Below are 18,565 nucleotides of genomic sequence, written 5' to 3'. Positions count from 1 at the left end.
AAAGGTCCATCTGGTCAAGGCTATGGTTTTTCCAGTGGTCATGTATGGATGTGAGAGTTGGACTGTGAAGAAAGCTGAGCACCGAAGAATTGATGCTTTTGAACTGTGGTGTTGGAGAAGACTCTTGAGGGTACCTTGGACTGCAAGGAGGTCCAACCAGTCCATCCTAAAGGAGATCAGTCCTGGGTATTCATTGGAAGGACTGATGCTAAAGCTGAAACTCCAATATTTTGGCCACCTCATGCAAAGAGTTGACTCATTGGAAAAGACTCTGAAGCTGGGAGGCATTGGGGGGAGGAGGAGAAGGGGACGACAGAGGATGAGATGGCTGGATGGCATCACCAACTCAATGGATGCTGAGTTTGAGTGAACTCTGGGAGTTGGTGATGGACAGGGAGGCCTGGTGTGCTGCGATTCATGGGGTCGTGAAGAGTCAGACACGACTGAGCGACTGAACTGAACTGAACTGAACCTGGCCTGGTGTGGTCAGACACTCAGTGGACAATTATGATCTGCTCTGTAGTCATCTTCATTGTTACTCTCAGCCTTGCATCCTACAAGACACTGAGCACAGGGGTGGGTGCGATAAATATCCTCGGAACTGAATTGATTTGCCTGAATGTTGTTGTTCAGTTACTCAGTTGAGTTGGACTCTTCGCGACCCCATGGACTGCAGCACGCCAGGCTTCCCGGTCCTCCACTATCTCCCGGAGTTTGCTCAAACTCGTGTCCACTGAGTTGGTGATGCTATCCCACCATCTCAGCCTCCGTGTCCCCCTTCTTCACCTGAATAGGGAAGGACACAGTGGCACAGAGGGGCCATGAAGCCTTTGTATCGGATCCCTCCGAGCCCCTCCTCTAGAGCCGTTTCCAGGGTAACCATCGCTCCCTCTCTTCCTATCCCTCTCTCCACCTCCCTGCCACCCGCCCCGTCCCATTAAGCGGGAATAATCAGTTCTCTGACATTCCGAAAATGTCACGAGGAGAAATGAAGAGTAATTTGGTTGGGTAGCAGAAGAAAACATGTGTCTTATTCCTCTATGGCACTGCATTCTGTTTCTCTATTCCTCTGTTGCATTGCCATAATTTAGTGATGGCTAATTTTAACAAGAGAGGAACATCTTTGAAGTAACCACGTTTCCAACAGAGGTGGCTGCCAGATCCAGTGAGGCCTGCATACTCTTATCACAAAAACATTTCGAAATCTTTATTTATAAATCCATTCAACCTTTTATTCAAGCAGCTGTTGTACCAAACATAATTGCTTCCAGAGAGAAGGAAATAACATACTGCCTTTCTTTCTCATCAGACTCCCTGCCTGATTCTCATTTAGTTCCGCACTAATCCTGAACAGGCTTGTTCCCCTTCTCAGCCTGACCAATGGGCCAGCCTTTACTTCCACGGTTTGGTTTGGGCACAGACAATTTATAATCCATTTCATACACGCCCTCACTTCCGTCCTGCAATAGGAATGCCAAGAGAAAAACGTTCTCGATCAGCTACCAGAGAGAGCACGAATAACCAGCGCTTCTTGTATCTCCTCTACGCCTCTGGTTTTCCCAGAGGCTGTTTTAGAAAATCTGTCTTCGGCCCATCCCGAACCTTCTGCTCAATCCCTCCGTCCTCTGACAGCCACCACGGCCATCCTCCGCTTCTGCTCCTGGCCCCTCGGCCTCTTCTCTCCTCACAAAAAAGTTAGACAAAAACGCAACTGTTGGGAAAAGGCAGGATGCGGAAGCAGAAACTCAGGGCAGCCGCTGCTGGGCTGAGCAGCTGATAAGGGGGACGAAATCTGCGCCGGGCTGTTTGCTGGAGGTCAGGGCGGGCTCTTTGTCTGCGGTGTGACCGCCCCTCTGACCCTCTCAGCATCCCCCCCGCCCCCGCCGACCCCTGCTTGGCCAGCTCAGCTTCTTCCCTTTTTCACCTGCGCGCTTGTTAAACCGTAATGAGCGTAGCCTCCTGCTTCCTCATTGACTTTCCAACCTTCCTGACACCCTTCCGGGATGGGGAGGAATTCGTGGTCTTCCCTGCTGACCGTCTTCTCAGGGGAACAAAAATCATCAAATTTCTGGAGGAATCCTGGGGATATCAAGGGGCGTTCCAGTTATTTTTGCTTTCGGTGTTTCCCAAGTAGACGTTTTCTTTAGACACATAATTGGTGAGAGTGACAGGCCTCGTCAATTCCTCGCGAGGAGCGATAAGCCTCTCTTCGGCTCCTTATCGCTCCAATTGGCTTTTGTTCCTTCTTCCCACCAGATTTAACCGCTCAGCCCCTCCCCTCATCTCTTATTCAGCCTCAAATCCCCCTGCGGAATTCACTGAGCCTTTCTTTCGCCAAAGAGATGTAATTTGCTTCCTTTGTGGATTCACAGGTTAGAGCTGCAGCTGGGATGGTTTATTCTTGCCCTGGGTGTTATCTGTGTCATCGGGCAACCTCCAGAGCAAGCATTCAGTGGGCTGTGAAACCAGATGGGCTGTGAAACCAGATGTGCGTTCTGACCAAAAGGGTCAGGGTTTCCCCCTCCAGGTCACACCAATTGTTCTCCGCAGGCCACTAGTTATCAGGACTATGCTTGCTTCTCAGAGCAGATGGATTTTAGTTCTTCTCAGCTTAAATCGGGCTTGGTTTCAAATCTAAGACTGGCTTGCAAAGGTCCAAGTGGAGACTGATCCAGTAGTTATCTGGCTGGTATGAATGGGAGAGGCACATTTTTTGCTTTTCAGGCATCAGAATTAGTTACACATCGTTTTATGCTTTTGCAGGCTTAACCCCGCTGTTTCAAAGGAGGTTTTGAGATTCGAGCTCCATCAACCTATTATGTAACACTTTAATTTGCACAATAAAATAAAGGATAGAAACTTCGGTTACCGTTTCAGATTTTCGCCAGTATGAATGTCCTGTTCTTTGTGTAGTACTGAGAGCCTTCTCTTTGGACTCCGATACATCTGGGATTGAGTCCCCACTTTGTCACTCACTAGCTGTGTGATGTTGGGAGATTTACTCCATCTTGCTGAACCTCAATTTCCTTATCTTTAAAATGAGGATGATAATCATAGTATCTAGCTCATAAAGTAGTTGTAAGGATTAAATACCTGGTCCACAGGAAATCTGCAATAAATAGCAATTATTGCTATTTCAATGCTTCCTCTGCCTTCCCACAGAACAATTCTAGGTACATTGTAATTGCTGAATAAACATTGGTTAAATTGCACTTGACTGAATTTTCAAAGATCCAGCTCTCAGTGAGTCACTGTGAAATACTGGTACATCTCCAAGGCGGTTGAGGCCCAGAGGAGGGGCTGAATGTTCAGTGAGTTTTAGCTGTACTTTAATTATCACAGAAAACACAGGCACAGAGTATGAACCTTTTAAATACTGTTAAAATCTGTGTTGTGCGAATGCTCCCTGGGCCCCCTCTCATGCTGCAGGTAAGGTCGCTCACACCACTGGCCTATAGTTCGCTAGCTCTGTCTCCCTCTACCTATCAAATGCCAGGACCTCAGCTCACCCCAGCTTTGTGCTTACCTAGGGTTCTGCCCAGCAGCGAGGCAGGTTTCAGAATCTGAACCACACCAAGGCTCTCCCTTTTGGGTGCTCGCCTTCTGCTCAGTGGGGCTGTCGAGGCGGGTTCGGGTCCCCACGAAGCTGCAACTCTGCTCAGACCCTGCCGAGGGACTCTGACCACTGTAACTTCTGGGGTGGCTTTCCCAGCTGATGCCACTTCAAACCCCTCTGTTTCTGCCTGTCTCAGCATGTCTGTGGTCTTCCACCTTTTCTCTTCAGCTGGAGACTCTTCTAGAGCCTGGCTGTCTTGGTGGTGGCAGAGGAAGGTTGAGATGAAGACCTAGGACACCTCTCGACACAGTGCTTTCAGATTTATCGTCTCCTTGGAAGAGCAGAGATCCCTGGCAGACTTGGTTAACACATTCTCTCCTCATCCCAGAGCACACAGATGGTCCTGGGGGGAGACAGGGCAAAGTGGATTTCAGGATAAGCCCACCTGGACTCTGTCTGACTCTCTGCTTCCTCCTATCCAGGCTCCTAATTCCAACCTATCCTGGAAACTATCTTTAACAGTTTTTCTAGAAGAAAAGCATTTTCTCTATCTGTATTCAAGCTTCGGTAGGTCCACTTGGTTTAATGCGCGCGCATGCGCGCACGCGCACACACACACACACACACACACACACACACATATCAGTTGTAACATGTATTAATTGTTGTCTAGTTGCTATGTTATGTCCACCTCTTTTGTGACGCCATGGATTGTAGCCCACCAGGCTCCTCTGTCCGTGGAATTCTCCAGGCAAGAATACAGGAGTGAGTTGCCATTTCCTTCTCCAGGGGATCTTCCCAACCCAGGGATCAAACCTGGGTCTCTTGAATTGCAGGAAGATTCTTTATCATCTGAGCCACCAGGGAAGCCCTCAACTGTAATTAGGCTCAAGTGTTTCTTCACAAGGCTCCAAGGCCACATGCAAATCAGCTCCGTGCCCAGCGATTCAAATGTCCATAGCATCCTGTCACATTTAAGACATTTGCCAGCCTAGTGCATACAGAGGACTAACCTCCAGTAGGAGGTATGTAAATTCAATAGAATTGCCCTCAAATCCAAGTTCTTCCCACTCCAGGTGCCCTGCCACTTATTGTTTTAAAAATATTTGCTTTAACAATATGTGTGTGACAGAAGTGAAGGTAGGAACTGGAATTTCTTTATAAATCAAGAGAATTATCAAGGTTGAGCTGGGAGCTTTCTAAAACTCCTGGTAATTACAGAATACATGAAATGACATAACTCTCACATTGGCAGGGACCTTAGGGATCATCCAGGTTTTATAATAAATCAGTGATGGTGTCAAGAATAGACATTTTGCTCAATGAGAACAGATTTCTGGATGCAAGAAGACACTTACCCCTGCCTGGGACATCTAATGAAATAAAGAAAATGCTCTCATTTGAGGAAGAAAACCATTCCTTATGATGAAAAAAGAATGATCACACTCAGCAGCCTTATTTTCCCACTTTTATCAAGCCTCAGGTTTCAAAAAGGAAATTTCTCCTTTAGAAGAAGAAAGTGAGAGACGATGGATAAATAATGCACATGCCGAACACTGGAGCTCTCACAGAGAGAAAATTCAAGGCAATTAGACTACAAGTCAGGAAATTTTTTATCTAATCTCAAGTTCCGACTAGCTCTAACCAAGCCAAGAAAATGAAAATTCTGGAGAGACTAATAATTGATTGATAATGGATGAGAATGAGTCAAGAGGATATCAAATTGAAACAGTCTGTTTACATTTCTCAGGTCTTGCTTACCAGCCAATACAACAGGATATTGAGTGGGATTTTTCTTATTATGTCAGGATTTCAGCTAAAGCCCTGACCTAAGGACAATAGGTAGTTCCCCATATTCTGTAAAGAAACCAAAAAACCATTAGACACGGCCTCCAGGAGTGCTCCAAGAATCCAAATGGATCCTCCAGCCATCACCCGCATTGGCAGAAGACGAAAGCCCAGCCCTCTTTTCTTGTTGATGGTTGGCAAGAAAGAAGCCTCTCAGGGGAGCACGCCTGGAGATGAGCGCTGCTTTGAGACGGCAGGCTAGCATCTCCACCTCTGGCCAGAGGCTCAGTGAGCAGCCCGTCTCAGTGGCTCATGACTGACCCTGACCCATGGCCCTGGGGAGATGGGACATTCTGTAGCCAGAGGCTGCCTACAGCAGCCAGTGATGGTGAGAGTGGAGAGAGACCAGTTGCATGGTGGGGTGATCTCCATTCTTCACACTGGCTAGGATGAGATTATTTATTTTTATTGAAGTATAATTGCTTAACAATGTTTTGTTAGTTTCTGCTGTACAATGAAGTGAATCTGCTGTATGTATATATATATATATCCCCCCCTTGAGCCTCCCATCCATCCACATCTTATCCATCTTGATCATCACAGAGCACTGAGCTGAGCCTGTGTTATACAGCAGCCTTCCACTAGTTACCTGTTTTACGCACAGTAGTATATATAAACATATATATCCATGCTGCTCTCCCAATTCATTCTGCCCTCCCGTCCCCCCACCATGACCTGCTGTGTCCAAATGTCTGTTCTCTGCCTCTCTATTCCTGCCCTGCAAATAGGTTCACAGGATGAAATTCTTGAAGGCCAAGGAGATAGCACAAGAAGTAGCTGGGCCTGAGTCGCTTGAGGGTGTAACACCCCTGAGGGTGGCCTGTTCACGGGAGTGGACTGGGGCCATAAGAGGCCGTGGTGTTCCCCACTATGCCAGGAACTGGGCAGGGAGTCACGGAGGTCAGCCAGGAGCTGACCTAAGGCAGTTCGCCACAAGGGCATCTGAGAAAACCTGCTCCCGCGTCTGATTATGCCGCCAGCTTTGGGACACGTGCCACACAGAGCCCTTCAGTAGCCATGAGAGAGCTACAAAGAACAGACGCTAAATGTGAATGCTTACTCCTGTGTTCGTTTCTTCGGACTGCCGTAACACATTACTATAAACTTGGTGGCCTAAAGCGAGGGGACTGGATTCTTTCACAATTCTGAAGGCCAGACGTCTGAAATCAAGGTGTCAGCAGGGCTGTGCTCCAAAGGCTGTAAGGGAACAATCTGTTCCTTGCCACTTCCAGCTTCAGAAGGCTCCAGGTGTTCCCTGGCATGTGGCTCCATCACTACAATCTGGCTATGGTCACATTGCTGCTGCGGCTTCTCCCTGTGTGTTTTCTGATAAGGATAAGTCATTGAGTTTAGGACCCACCTGCATAACCCACGACAATCCCATCTCAAGATCCTTAACTTAGGGACTTCCCTAGTGGTCCAGTGGTTAAGAATCCATCTGTCAATGCAGGGGATGTGGGCTTGTTCCCTGGCCCAGGAAGATTCCGCACACTGTGGAGCAACTAAGCCCGTGCACCACAACTGCTGAGCTCCAGTGCAGCAAGTACTGAAACTCCTGCACTCAGAACCCAGGCTCTGCAAAGCAAAGCCCCTGCTCACTGCAGCAACAAAGACCCGCACAGTCATAAATAAAACACACAAACAAATAAATAATTTTTTAAAGATCCTTAATTTTATTACCAGAGAGGGCAATGGCACCCCACTCTAGTACTCTTGCCTGGAGAATCCCATGGACAGAGGAGCCTGGTAGGCTGCAGTCCATGGGGTCGCTAAGAGTCGGACACGACTGAGCAACTTCACTTTCACTTTTCACTTTCATGCATTGGAGAAGGAAATGGCAACCCACTCCAGTGTTCTTGCCTGGAGAATCCCAGGGACGGGGGAGCCTGGTGAGCTGCCATCCAGGGGGTCGCACAGAGTTGGACACGACTGAAGCAACTTAGCAGCAGCAGCAGCAACTTCATTACACCTGGAAAAATCCCAAATAAGTTCATAATCACAGGATCTGGGGATCAAGACATGGACATATTTTTGAGGCAACAACTCAACCCACTACATTTCTTGTCTGCCTTTCCTCCTCCAAGCAGGCAGGGACCAGAAATTTCTAGGTGAGGTGGAAGAGGAGGAAAGCATAGACTATATCCACCTTTTTCTTCCCTAGAGATCTTCCACTGCATATGAAACAGGCCCAAGCTGGGAGAAGAATCTTTGAAGTGAATGTGAGGCTGAAATTTGAAATTGTACCTTACTAAACTTCCACTGGGCTTCCCACGTGGCGTTAGCGGTAAAGAACCCACCTGCCAATGCAGGTAGACGTAAAAGACAAGGGTTTGATTCCTGGGTTGGGAAGATGCCCTGAAGGAGGGCTTGGCAACCCACTCCAGTATTCTTGCCTGGAGAATCCATGGACAGAGGAGCCTGGCGGGCTGCATTCCATAGGGTCACAAAGGGTTGGACATGACTGAAGTGACTTAGCATGCATGCAAACTTCCGTTACTGCAAAGTAGGTTTGAAGTTTTGAGACCCACCTGAGATTTCTCAAGGGTTTTGAAAAGGGGACCTGACCAAATATAACCAAAGGCCCCAATGAGAAGAGAGAAAATGGGTATTTCCTGTTGTATTCCACTGAAATCAGCATATTCCATAAAGTGGTTACAATAATATTAGTTAATAGTTTATGCTTTTCTATTATAAGGTCTCTGAGTTTTTTTTTTTTTTTTAATAAGAAAAGTACAATTTAGAGGTGAAGTGTGCTAATATATGTTCTCAGTAAGTATCATATTAAGAACGAACCAGTTGTTTGGGACATATATCCATGGAAACCCAAACTATAAAATTATACTCAATGTCAATCCCTGAGGCAGGAAGTGTGAGGACAAGCAGTTCTCCTATTAACAAATTTCTCACCCACCTACCTGACCACCAACTCCAGGTGTGGACTGATCAGGAAAGTACAGTGAGACTATTATCTACCCCATCCATCAGATTTCTAATAATGCAGCCTGGAGCCTCTGTGCTAAGTCACTTCAGCCATGTCTGCCTCTTTGCAACCCTATGGACTGTGTAGCCTTCCAGGCTCCTATGTCCAGGGATTCTCCAGGCAAGAATGCTGGAGTGGGTCCCTCCAGGGGAATCTTCCCAACCCAGGGATCAAACCTGCATCTCTGTAAGTCTCCTGCATTGGCAAGTGGATTCTTTAGCTCTAGTGCCACCTGGGAAGCCCAATGCAGCCTCATATCATTTGACATTTGTAGGAGCCATTAGAGGCGGCAGCCGAGAGGAGCTACCCCATGTCCGAGGCCAGGGGCGGTGGCTGGGAGGGCCTATCCCACGCCCGAGGCCAGGGGCCGCGGCTGGAGGGGCAACCCACCTCCAAGGAGCAGTGGCTGCGCGGGCGCAGGAAGGCCTAGAGGAGCTATTCCACGTTCAAGGTCAGAAGGGGCGGCGGTGAGGAGATACCCCTTGTCCAAGGTAAGGAGCAGCAGCTGTGCTTTGCTGGAGCAGCCGTGAAGAAATACCCCACACCCAGGGTAAGAGAAACCCAAGTAAGACGGTAGGTGTTGCAAGAGGGCATCAGAGGGCAGACACACTGAAATCATACTCACAGAAAACTAGTCAATCTACCCACACTAGGACCACAGCCTTGTCTAACTCAATGAAACTAAGCCATGCCCGTGGGGCCACCCAAGACGGGCAGGTCATGGTGGAGAGGTCTGACAGAATGTGGTCCACTGGAGAAGGGAATGGCAAACCACTTCAGTATTCTTGCCTTGAGAACCCCATGAACAGTATGAAAAGGCAAAATGATAGGATACTGAAAGAGGAACTCCCCAGGTCAGTAGGTGCCCAATACGCTACTGGAGATCAGTGGAGAAATAACTCCAGAAAGAACGAAGGGATGGAGCCAAAGCAAAAACAATACCCAGTTGTGGATGTGACTGGTGATAGAAGCAAGGTCCGATGCTGTAAAGAGCAATATTGCATAGGAACCTGGAATGTTAGGTCCATGAATCAAGGGAAATTAGAAGTGGTCAAACAAGAGATGGCAAGAGTGAACATCGACATTCTAGGAATCAGCGAACTAAAATGGACTGGAATGGATGAATTTAACTCAGATGACCATTATATCCACTACTGCGGGCAGGAATCCCTCAGAAGAAGTGGAGTAGCCATCATGGTCAACAAAAGAGTCCAAAATGCAGTACTTGCATGCAATCTCAAAAACAACAGAATGATCTCTGTTCGTTTCCAAGGCAAACCATTCAATATCACAGTAATCCAAGTCTATGCCCCAACCAGTAACGCTGAAGAAGCTGAAGTTGAACAGTTCTATGAAGACCTACAAGACCTTTTAGAACTAACACCCCCCAAAAATGTCCTTTTCATTATAGGGGACTGGAATGCAAAAGTAGGACGTCAAGAAACACCTGGAGTAACAGGCAAATTTGGCCTTGGAATATGGAATGAAGCAGGGCAAAGGCTAATAGAGTTTTGCCAAGAAAATGCACTGGTCATAGCAAACACCCTCTTCCAACAACACAAGAGAGATTCTACACATGGACATCACCAGATGGTCAACACCGAAATCAGATTGATTATATTCTTTGTAGCCAAAGATGGAGAAGCTCTATACAGTCAGCAAAAACAAGACCGGGAGCTGACTGTGGCTCAGATCACGAACTCCTTATTGCCAAATTCAGACTTAAATTGAAGAAAGTAGGGAAAACCACTAGACCATTCAGGTATAACCTAAATCAAATCCCTTATGATTATACAGTGGAAGTGAGAAATAGATTTAAGGGACTAGATCTGATAGATAGAGTGCCTGATGAACTATGGACAGAGGTTCCTGACATTGTACAGGAGACAGGGATCAAGACCAGCCCCATGGAAAAGAAATGCAAAAAAGCAAAATGGCTGCCTGGGGAGGCTTTACAAATAGCTGTGAAAAGAAGAGAAGCAAAAAGCAAAGGAGAAAAGGAAAGATATAAGCATCTGAATGCAGAGTTCCAAAGAATAGCAAGAAGAGATAAGAAAGCCTTCCTCAGTGATCAATGCAAAGAAATAGAGGAAAACAACAGAATGGGAAAGACTAGAGATCTCTTCAAGAAAATTAGAGATACCAAGGGAACATTTCATGCAAAGGTGGGCTAGATAAAGGACAGAAATGGTATGGACCTAACAGAAGCAGAAGATATTAAGAAGAGATGGCAAGAATACACAGAACTGTACAAAAAAGATCTTCATGACCCAGATAATCATGATGGTGTGATCACTCACCTAGAGCCAGACATCCTGGAATGTGAATTCAAGTGGGCCTTAGAAAGCATCACTATGAACAAAGCTAGTGGAGGTGATGGCATTCCAGTTGAGCTATTTCAAATCCTAACAGATGATGCTGTGAAAATGCTGCACTCAATATGTCAGCAAATTTGGAAAACTCAGCAGTGGCCACAGGACTGGAAAAGGTCAGTTTTCATTCCAATCCCAAAGAAAGGCAATGCCAAAGAATGCTCAAACTACCACATAATTGCACTCATCTCACACGCTAGTAAAGTAACGCTCAAAATTCTGCAAGCCAGGCTTCAGCAATATGTGAACCGTGAACTTCCAGATGTTCAAGCTGGTTTTAGAAAAGGCAGAGGAACCAGAGACCAAATTGCCAACATCCTCTGGATCATGGAAAAAGCAAGAGAGTTCCAGAAAAACATCTATTTCTGCTTGATTGACTATGCCAAAGCCTTTGACTGTGTGGATCACAATAAACTGTGGAAAATTCTGAAAGAGATGGGAATATCAGACTATCTGACCTGCCTCTTGAGAAACCTATATGCAGGTCAGGAAGCAACAGTTAGAATTGGACATGGAATGACAGACTAGTTCCAAATAGGAAAAGGAGTACATCAAGGCTGTATATTGTCACCCTGCTTATTTAACTTCTATGCAGAGTACATCATGAGAAACACTGGGCTGGAAGAAGCAGAAGCTGGAATTAAGATTGCTGGGAGAAATATCAACAACCTCAGATATGCAGATGACACCACCCTTATGGCAGAAAGTGAAGAGGAACTAAAAAGCCTCTTGATGAAGGTGAAAAGAGAAGAGTGAAAAAGTTGGCTTAAAACTCAACATTCAGAAAACAGTGATCATGGCATCCGGTCCCATCACTTCATGGGAAATAGATGGGGAATCAGTGGAAACAGTGTCAGACTTTATTTTGGGGGGCTCCAAAATCACTGCAGATGGTGACTGCAGCCATGAAATCAAAAGACACTTACTCCTTGGAAGGAAAGTTATGACCAACCTAGATAGCATATTCAAAAGCAGAGACATTACTTTGCCAACAAAGGTCTGTCTAGTCCAGGCTATGGTTTTTCCAGTGGTCATGTATGGATGTGAGAGTTGGACTGTGAAGAAAGCTGAGGGCCAAAGAACTGATGGTTTTGAACTGTGGTGTTGGAGAAGACTCTTGAGAGTCCCTTGGACTATAAGGAGATCCAACCAGTCCATTCTGAAGGAGATCAGCCCTGGGATTTCTTTGGAAGGAATGATGCTAAAGCTGAAACTCCAGTACTTTGGACACCTCATGCAAAGAGTTGACTCATTGGAAAAGACTCTGATGCTGGGAGGGATTGGGGGCAGGAGGAGAAGGGGACGACAGAGGATGAGATGGCTGGATGGCATCTCTGACTCGATGGACGTGAGTCTGAGTGAACTCTGGGAGTTGGTGATGGACAGGGAGGCCTGGCGTGCTGCAATTCATGGGGTTGCAAAGAGTCGGACACGACTGAGGGACTGAACTGAACTGAACTGAACTGCCACAGTGCTGGCTAGATTGAGTTGCTGTTAATGGAAATCCCAAGGTCAAATGAACAGCTAAAGAGGCAATTGTCTACTTGGACAACTGGGTTTTTTTTGATGACAGAAAATTTCTAACCTTCATACCTCTCCATTCTTTCATGCCTTTTAACTGTAATTTTGCTCTTTTCAGCTGTCTTCAGCTTGTTGCAATCTTTATGATGTTGACTTTGTTACTCAAGTGTTAGGTCTTGCTCATCATGTTGCATCACACACAAATTGGTAAACCGACATTCTGCGATTTGCATTAACAGGAACTTCAGGACAGGGTAGACTTCTGTGGTTAGCCAGTGGAGACCACTGGTCTAGTATTCAGTCAGTTATAAGGTCAACACCCAGAAGCTTACCTTTATTTTTGCAACATTGGACTTCTTAGACAAAGAGAAGCACCAGCAAAATAAGAACATATCAAAGTCAATAAGGGGAAAATTACTGATAAGCCTGGACTCAATCACGTCCTGCCCAATAACCTCCTGCTTCTGCCTCAATAGTTACTGGTCTGCAAAGTTAGAATTCATGTTCAGTCTAATGACCTTCAAAAATGTTAAGGTAAAACCAAAACACCTGGTTGAATTCATTTCAATAAAATGTGAAAACCAAAAGGATCCATTTAATCCTGAGTTAACTAGAAATATCAGTTGTCCAGTTACCACTGTCCTTTGAGTTTTGGTATAATCAACTGATTCTTTTCTTCTTAAGTGATAGTTGAGGTTATGATGGGAAAGCAGACAGAGTTCAGTAAGAAAAAGAACTAACAAGAGAAGAGGGTAGTACCCAGAGTTCAGAGATGAAGCAATTCTGGAGCACAGGCGTCGAGCGTGCAGTTCGTGGACCAAATACCATTCCTCTGATAGAGAACGTCAGCCAAAACAAAGAATGCTCCTTAATTAGACGACGAACTTGAACCAGAGTTCTGTAACTACCCTGTCTGGGTCTCCCACTGTATAGAAATGTCACCCTAGCATTCTTTAATTTATTAATCATTGGGAAGAAAAGTGAATGCGCTTATCTAACTTGGGCTTAATTACATTAATACTACATCATGATACCAGGGCATTAAGATGCATCAGTGAGGGACGTCCCTGGTGGTCCAGTGGCTGAGACTCTGCACTCCCAGTGCAGGGGGCCTGGGTTCAATCCTTGGTCAGGGAGCTAGATCCTGTATGCCCACTAAAGATCCCACACACCTCAAGGAAGGTGGACGATCCCACGTGCCACAACAAAGACCTGGCACACACAAATATAAATGAATAAATAAACGTTTTTTTAAAACATGGATTATTGAGTATAGGAAATAACGATTTGGATTAAGCATTCTTGTGCATATGACTCACACTGCAATTTCATTCAGTAATCCCTGCCAGGCATGGACCATCTTGACTCACTACTCTCAGTAGTGAACCATCACACAGACATATGAAAATTCCCAGTGCCTCTGCCCTGGACGTACCGACAGTGCCTGGGATCGTGCCCCACAGAGCCTTTCCAGACAGCGTGGTTCCTTGGGGAGCCCGAGGCAGATTTGCTCATGACCCTGTCTGACTCACAGGGCCAGTACATGGTGAGTCTCACCAAGCCGAAGCCACCCAAATGGCAGAATTGGTAAAACAGAAAAGATAAGCTTAAAATGACTCTTGACTTTGTTGGTTGCCCCAATGGAATGGAGTGCATGTTTTCTATGCTTAAAAATCATAGAAAACAGTGTCCTCTTTATATAAGATTAAAACAGTTACTTGGTTTTTAGAATATTATAAAAGCCTAGGAAGAAACTAAAACTCAGGATTAAAACCAAGTCTTAACACTGGATATATTTAACCAAAGTTTATTGATCATAACGAGATTACAGCTTGTTTATTTCTTGCAGCAAGTATAAACATCAGTCTTTGGTGACAGGAGTGTTTAAAAGCTAACAATATGTATTTGTGTGTGATGTAGAAATGATATAGAAACAAGTTATACATTATTTTAATTTTTTAAAATTGGTTTTGTTGTAGGTATAACTTTTATTATTAACAGGCCAAAGTAGTAGATACCATAGGAATAGGCATAAGAGGCAGAATAGAAAATACATATTTTACTTGCTTTGGCGATAATAATTAGCCATTTAAATTAGTCAAAAAGGGGTATATTGGAAAATGTATTTCATGGAGTTTCTTCTCCGAATCAGAGGTACCAGGGAACATCAGTCCTAGTCCCTACCAGGTAACTGAGGATTGAAGCTCTGAATTGCACTAGCAGAGATCTCATCTTGCACTTTTGTCCAAGCAGTTACCTCCTATGGAACACTCTTTACTCCTCACTGTCTAAATCACAGATATTTTACAAAGCCTGGTTCATATACTTCCTTATTCTCCAAGCTTTGCTTAGTACATCTTTCTTCTCCAAACTCCCATCACTCAAGGTCATGGTTTGCCCTCCAAGTGGGTGATTTCCCAAACCTTGATCTCCAAAAACCCTTCTCCCTTCTATGAATGCCGCCTTTTGAACAGGGTCATCTCCCAAGTAAACAATATTTATTAAGAAAAAGCTCGTCTATTCAGTCAGGGCTTTTTGCTTGGGGAGTTGCTGTGCGACACTCAGTAATGTCATTTTAATTGAGTATTATGAATTGCATAATCACATGAGTCACTCTCATGGTTGTGGCACTAATTATAATAATGAGGGAATGGTGAAGTCAGCAGTTAGTGGCCTATCTCCAGCCACTGGGCTATACTTAGTGTCCAAGGTCATGCCTGCTCTGCATCTGATCCAGTGGACTGCTGAAACCACCAGACCTATGGCTGTGAAGACACGTCATCAACTGACTGCATCCTAGAAATTCCAACATTGTCATCAACAAGCGATCTAAGCTACCGGTGAGCAGAGCAGGGTTGGTAATACTGTAGTCGAAAGAAGCTTGACCTTTTATTTTAGCTGGTATGATGAGCTTTTGCTTTCTTCATAGCTTTACTTAGTTCTGAAAAGAGCTTTTAGACTTTCAGCTTTCATGCCTAAAACTGCTAAGGTTCTGGGGAGGCTAAGGTGAGAATGAGGAACCTAAGCCTCCTGATTCTTTCACTAAATTTCAGTTGCATTCAACATTACTGTAACTTCAAAAGTTCCAGTTCCAGGAACACACTGATCATAGCTGACTATCCAAAATGTCAAACAGGAGCTATGAAAGGGGAAAGTTTAGAGTCAACTATCATGTCCTGTTTTTCCAAATGCACACTTGGCTCAGCTTGGAAGGAGCATTTCTTAACTTCAGTCTCCTAGAAATAACCTTTAAAAGAAGAATTATAAGGATATAATGCACTGTAGTCTACTGTGTGCTGCTGCTGCTGCTAAGTCGCTTCAGTTGTGTCCGACTCTGTGCGACCCCATAGACAGCAGCCCACGAGGCTCCCCCGTCCTTGAGATTCTCCAGGCAAGAACACTGGAGTGTGTTGCCATTTCCTTCTCCAATGCAGGAAAGTGAAAAGTGAGAGTGAAGTCACTCAGTTGTGTCTGACTCTTAGCGACTCCATGGACTGCAGCCCACCAGGCTCCTCCACCCATGGGATTTTCCAGGCAAGAGTACTGGAGTGGGGTGCCATTGCCTTCTCCATTGGGGCCACTTAGGACCTGGCAAATGACTCAAGGATTCCCTTCTTTGCACTTCCCTTCCATCGAGGTTCTCAGCCTCGTGAGTGCTGCACGCTTTGGTGTCTTAGTTCAAGCTTCTATAACAAATGTACCATTTACTGGGTGGCTTAAGCAACAAACATTTATTTCTCATGGTTCTGGAGCTGGGAAGCCCAAGATCAGGGTGCCAGAATGGCTGTGTTCTTGGTGAAAGCTTTCTCCCTGGTTCACAGATGGCCATCTGCTCATGGTATCCTCTCACTGTAGAGAGAGAGAAAACTCTCCCATGTCTCTCCTTATAAGGCCACTAATCCCATCACAAAGCCTCCGCCCTCATGTCTTAATTACCTCCCCAAACACCAGCTCTGAATATCATCACATAGGGGATTAGGGTTTCAACATACAAATTTGGGTGGGGGCGGTGCTGAATACAAACGTGTAGTCCGTAGCACTTGCTGGCTAAACTTCACTCTGATTTGTGAATGCTGTCTCCCTAAGACTGTCAAGGCTCTGCTCAGTTGCTGCTTTCTGCCAGTTCCCCACTCACACCTTTTCACATCTCACTACCTGGAATGAGTGAGTGCTGCAGACGGAAGCAGGGTTGCCCAGCAGTGCGGCACACGCACAGAATCTACGTGTCCCTCCGTGTTCTCAGGAAAGCCGCAGAGTGTTCTGCCTCGGGCTGCAATCCGCGTGTGGGGAGCACTCGCTGCTGACAGGCCCAGGGACCTGGTAGTCTAGACCTCCCTTTAGGCTCTGGAGGGAAGACGTAGTAGACAGTGCCCAAGGACCACTGTCCTGCGCCTCCCCCAATCACAGACTACTAAGGCTTGATCTCCTTAAATCCACCTCCACTCCCAGGGGGAAAAAATGAAGAGGGGAGGGGGTAGAAACCCTCCACCGACTGTAATTCAGTTTCCATCATCTCATTAGGCAGAACAGGGACTTAAGATATTACGTTAAGTTCAGTATAGGAAAATAAAGACAATTATGTATTTTTTGCATATCTGAGTTTGTAGTCCATGGAGAGCATTAATACCATAAATATTGCTCTGTGACTTGCTTAATTATATATTATATAAAATTCCCCAGACAATATATATAGACCTATCTTTTCCCTTTCATATTTGCATAGTAGTCCCTTGTAAGGTTGAATATAGTTTATTGCATGCTACCTTTAATGGGTAACTAAAAGATTTTTCATTGACCCCATGGACTGTAGCCAACCAGGCTCCTCCGTCCATGGGATTTTCCAGGCAAGAGTACTGGAGTGGGTTTCCATTGCCTTCTCTGTTGTTTATATTATAAACTATTAATATGTTGACATATTCTCATGCTTTTATCATTGAATGACAAAACCCGTAGACGTGGGAGTGCCAATTTAAAATATACCCACATTGAAACATTAATAGATGCTGTGCAATTACTTTCCTCAAAGTTGTACCAATTTATATTTTCATCACTGGTATACATACAAATATGTCCTTTTTTGCACACTCACAAAACACTGATGCTATCAATCTCACTATTTTTGTTAGTAAAATAGGAAACAACAGTACTTCATTATTGTGTTAATTTTTTCTTTCCTGACCACTAGTGAGGATGAGAATCTTTTACATTTTTATTGTCTAGTTATAATTCCTTTTCTGTAAACTATTTGTTTCATTGATCCATAGTTTCATGAATCCTTTTCTTAATAATTATCTTTAGCAATTTACAGTCATTCTTTTACTGTATGTCTATTAATTCCTTTTCTGCCACATGATACTTTTAATAGTGCTTATTTTTCCAGATATGGAACTAAATGCTTTAAGATATTATCTTACTCAATCTTTATAAAAACCTCATGTTATTACTACACTCGCTGCTGCTACTGCTGTTAAGTCACTTCAGTTGTGTCCAACTCTGTATGACCCCACAGACGGCAACCCACCAGGCTCCCCCGTCCCTGGGATTCTCCAGGCAAGAACACTGGAGTGGGTTGCTGTTTCCTTCTCCAATGCATGGATGTGAAAAGTGAAAGTGAAGTCACTCAGTCGTGTCCAACTCTTTGCGACCCCATGGACTGCAGCACACCAGGCTTCCCTGTTCGTCACCATCTCCCAGAGCCTGCTCAAACTCATGTCCATCGAGTCGATGATGCCATCCAACCATCTCATCCTCTGTCGTCCCCTTCTCCTCCCCTCTTCAATCTTTCCCAACATCAGGGTCTTTTCAAATGAGTCAGCTCTTCGCATCAGGTGGCCAAAGTATTTGAGTTTCAGCTTCAACATCAGTCCTTCCAATGAACACCCAGGACTAATCTCCTTTAGGATGGACTGGTTGGATCTCCTTGCAGTCCAAGGGACTCTCAAGAGTCTTCTCCAACACCACAGTTCAAAGGCATCAATTCTTCGGCGATCAGCTTTCTTTATAGTCCAACTCTCCCATCCATACATGACTACTGGAAAAACCATACCTTTGACTAGATGGACCTTTGTAGGCAAATTAATGTCTCTGCTTTTTAACATGCTGTCTAGGTTGGTCATAGCTTTTCTTCCAAGGAACAAGCATCTTTTAATTTCATGGCTGCAGTCACCATCTGCAGTGATTTTGGAGCCCAAGAAAGTAAAGTCTATCACTGTTTCCATTGTTTCCCATTTATTTGCCATGAAGTAACGGGACTGGATGCCATGATCTTTGTTTTTTGAATGTTGAGTT

Source organism: Bos indicus, chromosome 29 (assembly GCF_029378745.1).
Source record: "Bos indicus isolate NIAB-ARS_2022 breed Sahiwal x Tharparkar chromosome 29, NIAB-ARS_B.indTharparkar_mat_pri_1.0, whole genome shotgun sequence".
Classification (NCBI taxonomy): domain Eukaryota; kingdom Metazoa; phylum Chordata; class Mammalia; order Artiodactyla; family Bovidae; genus Bos; species Bos indicus.
This window is presented reverse-complemented; position numbering follows the sequence as displayed.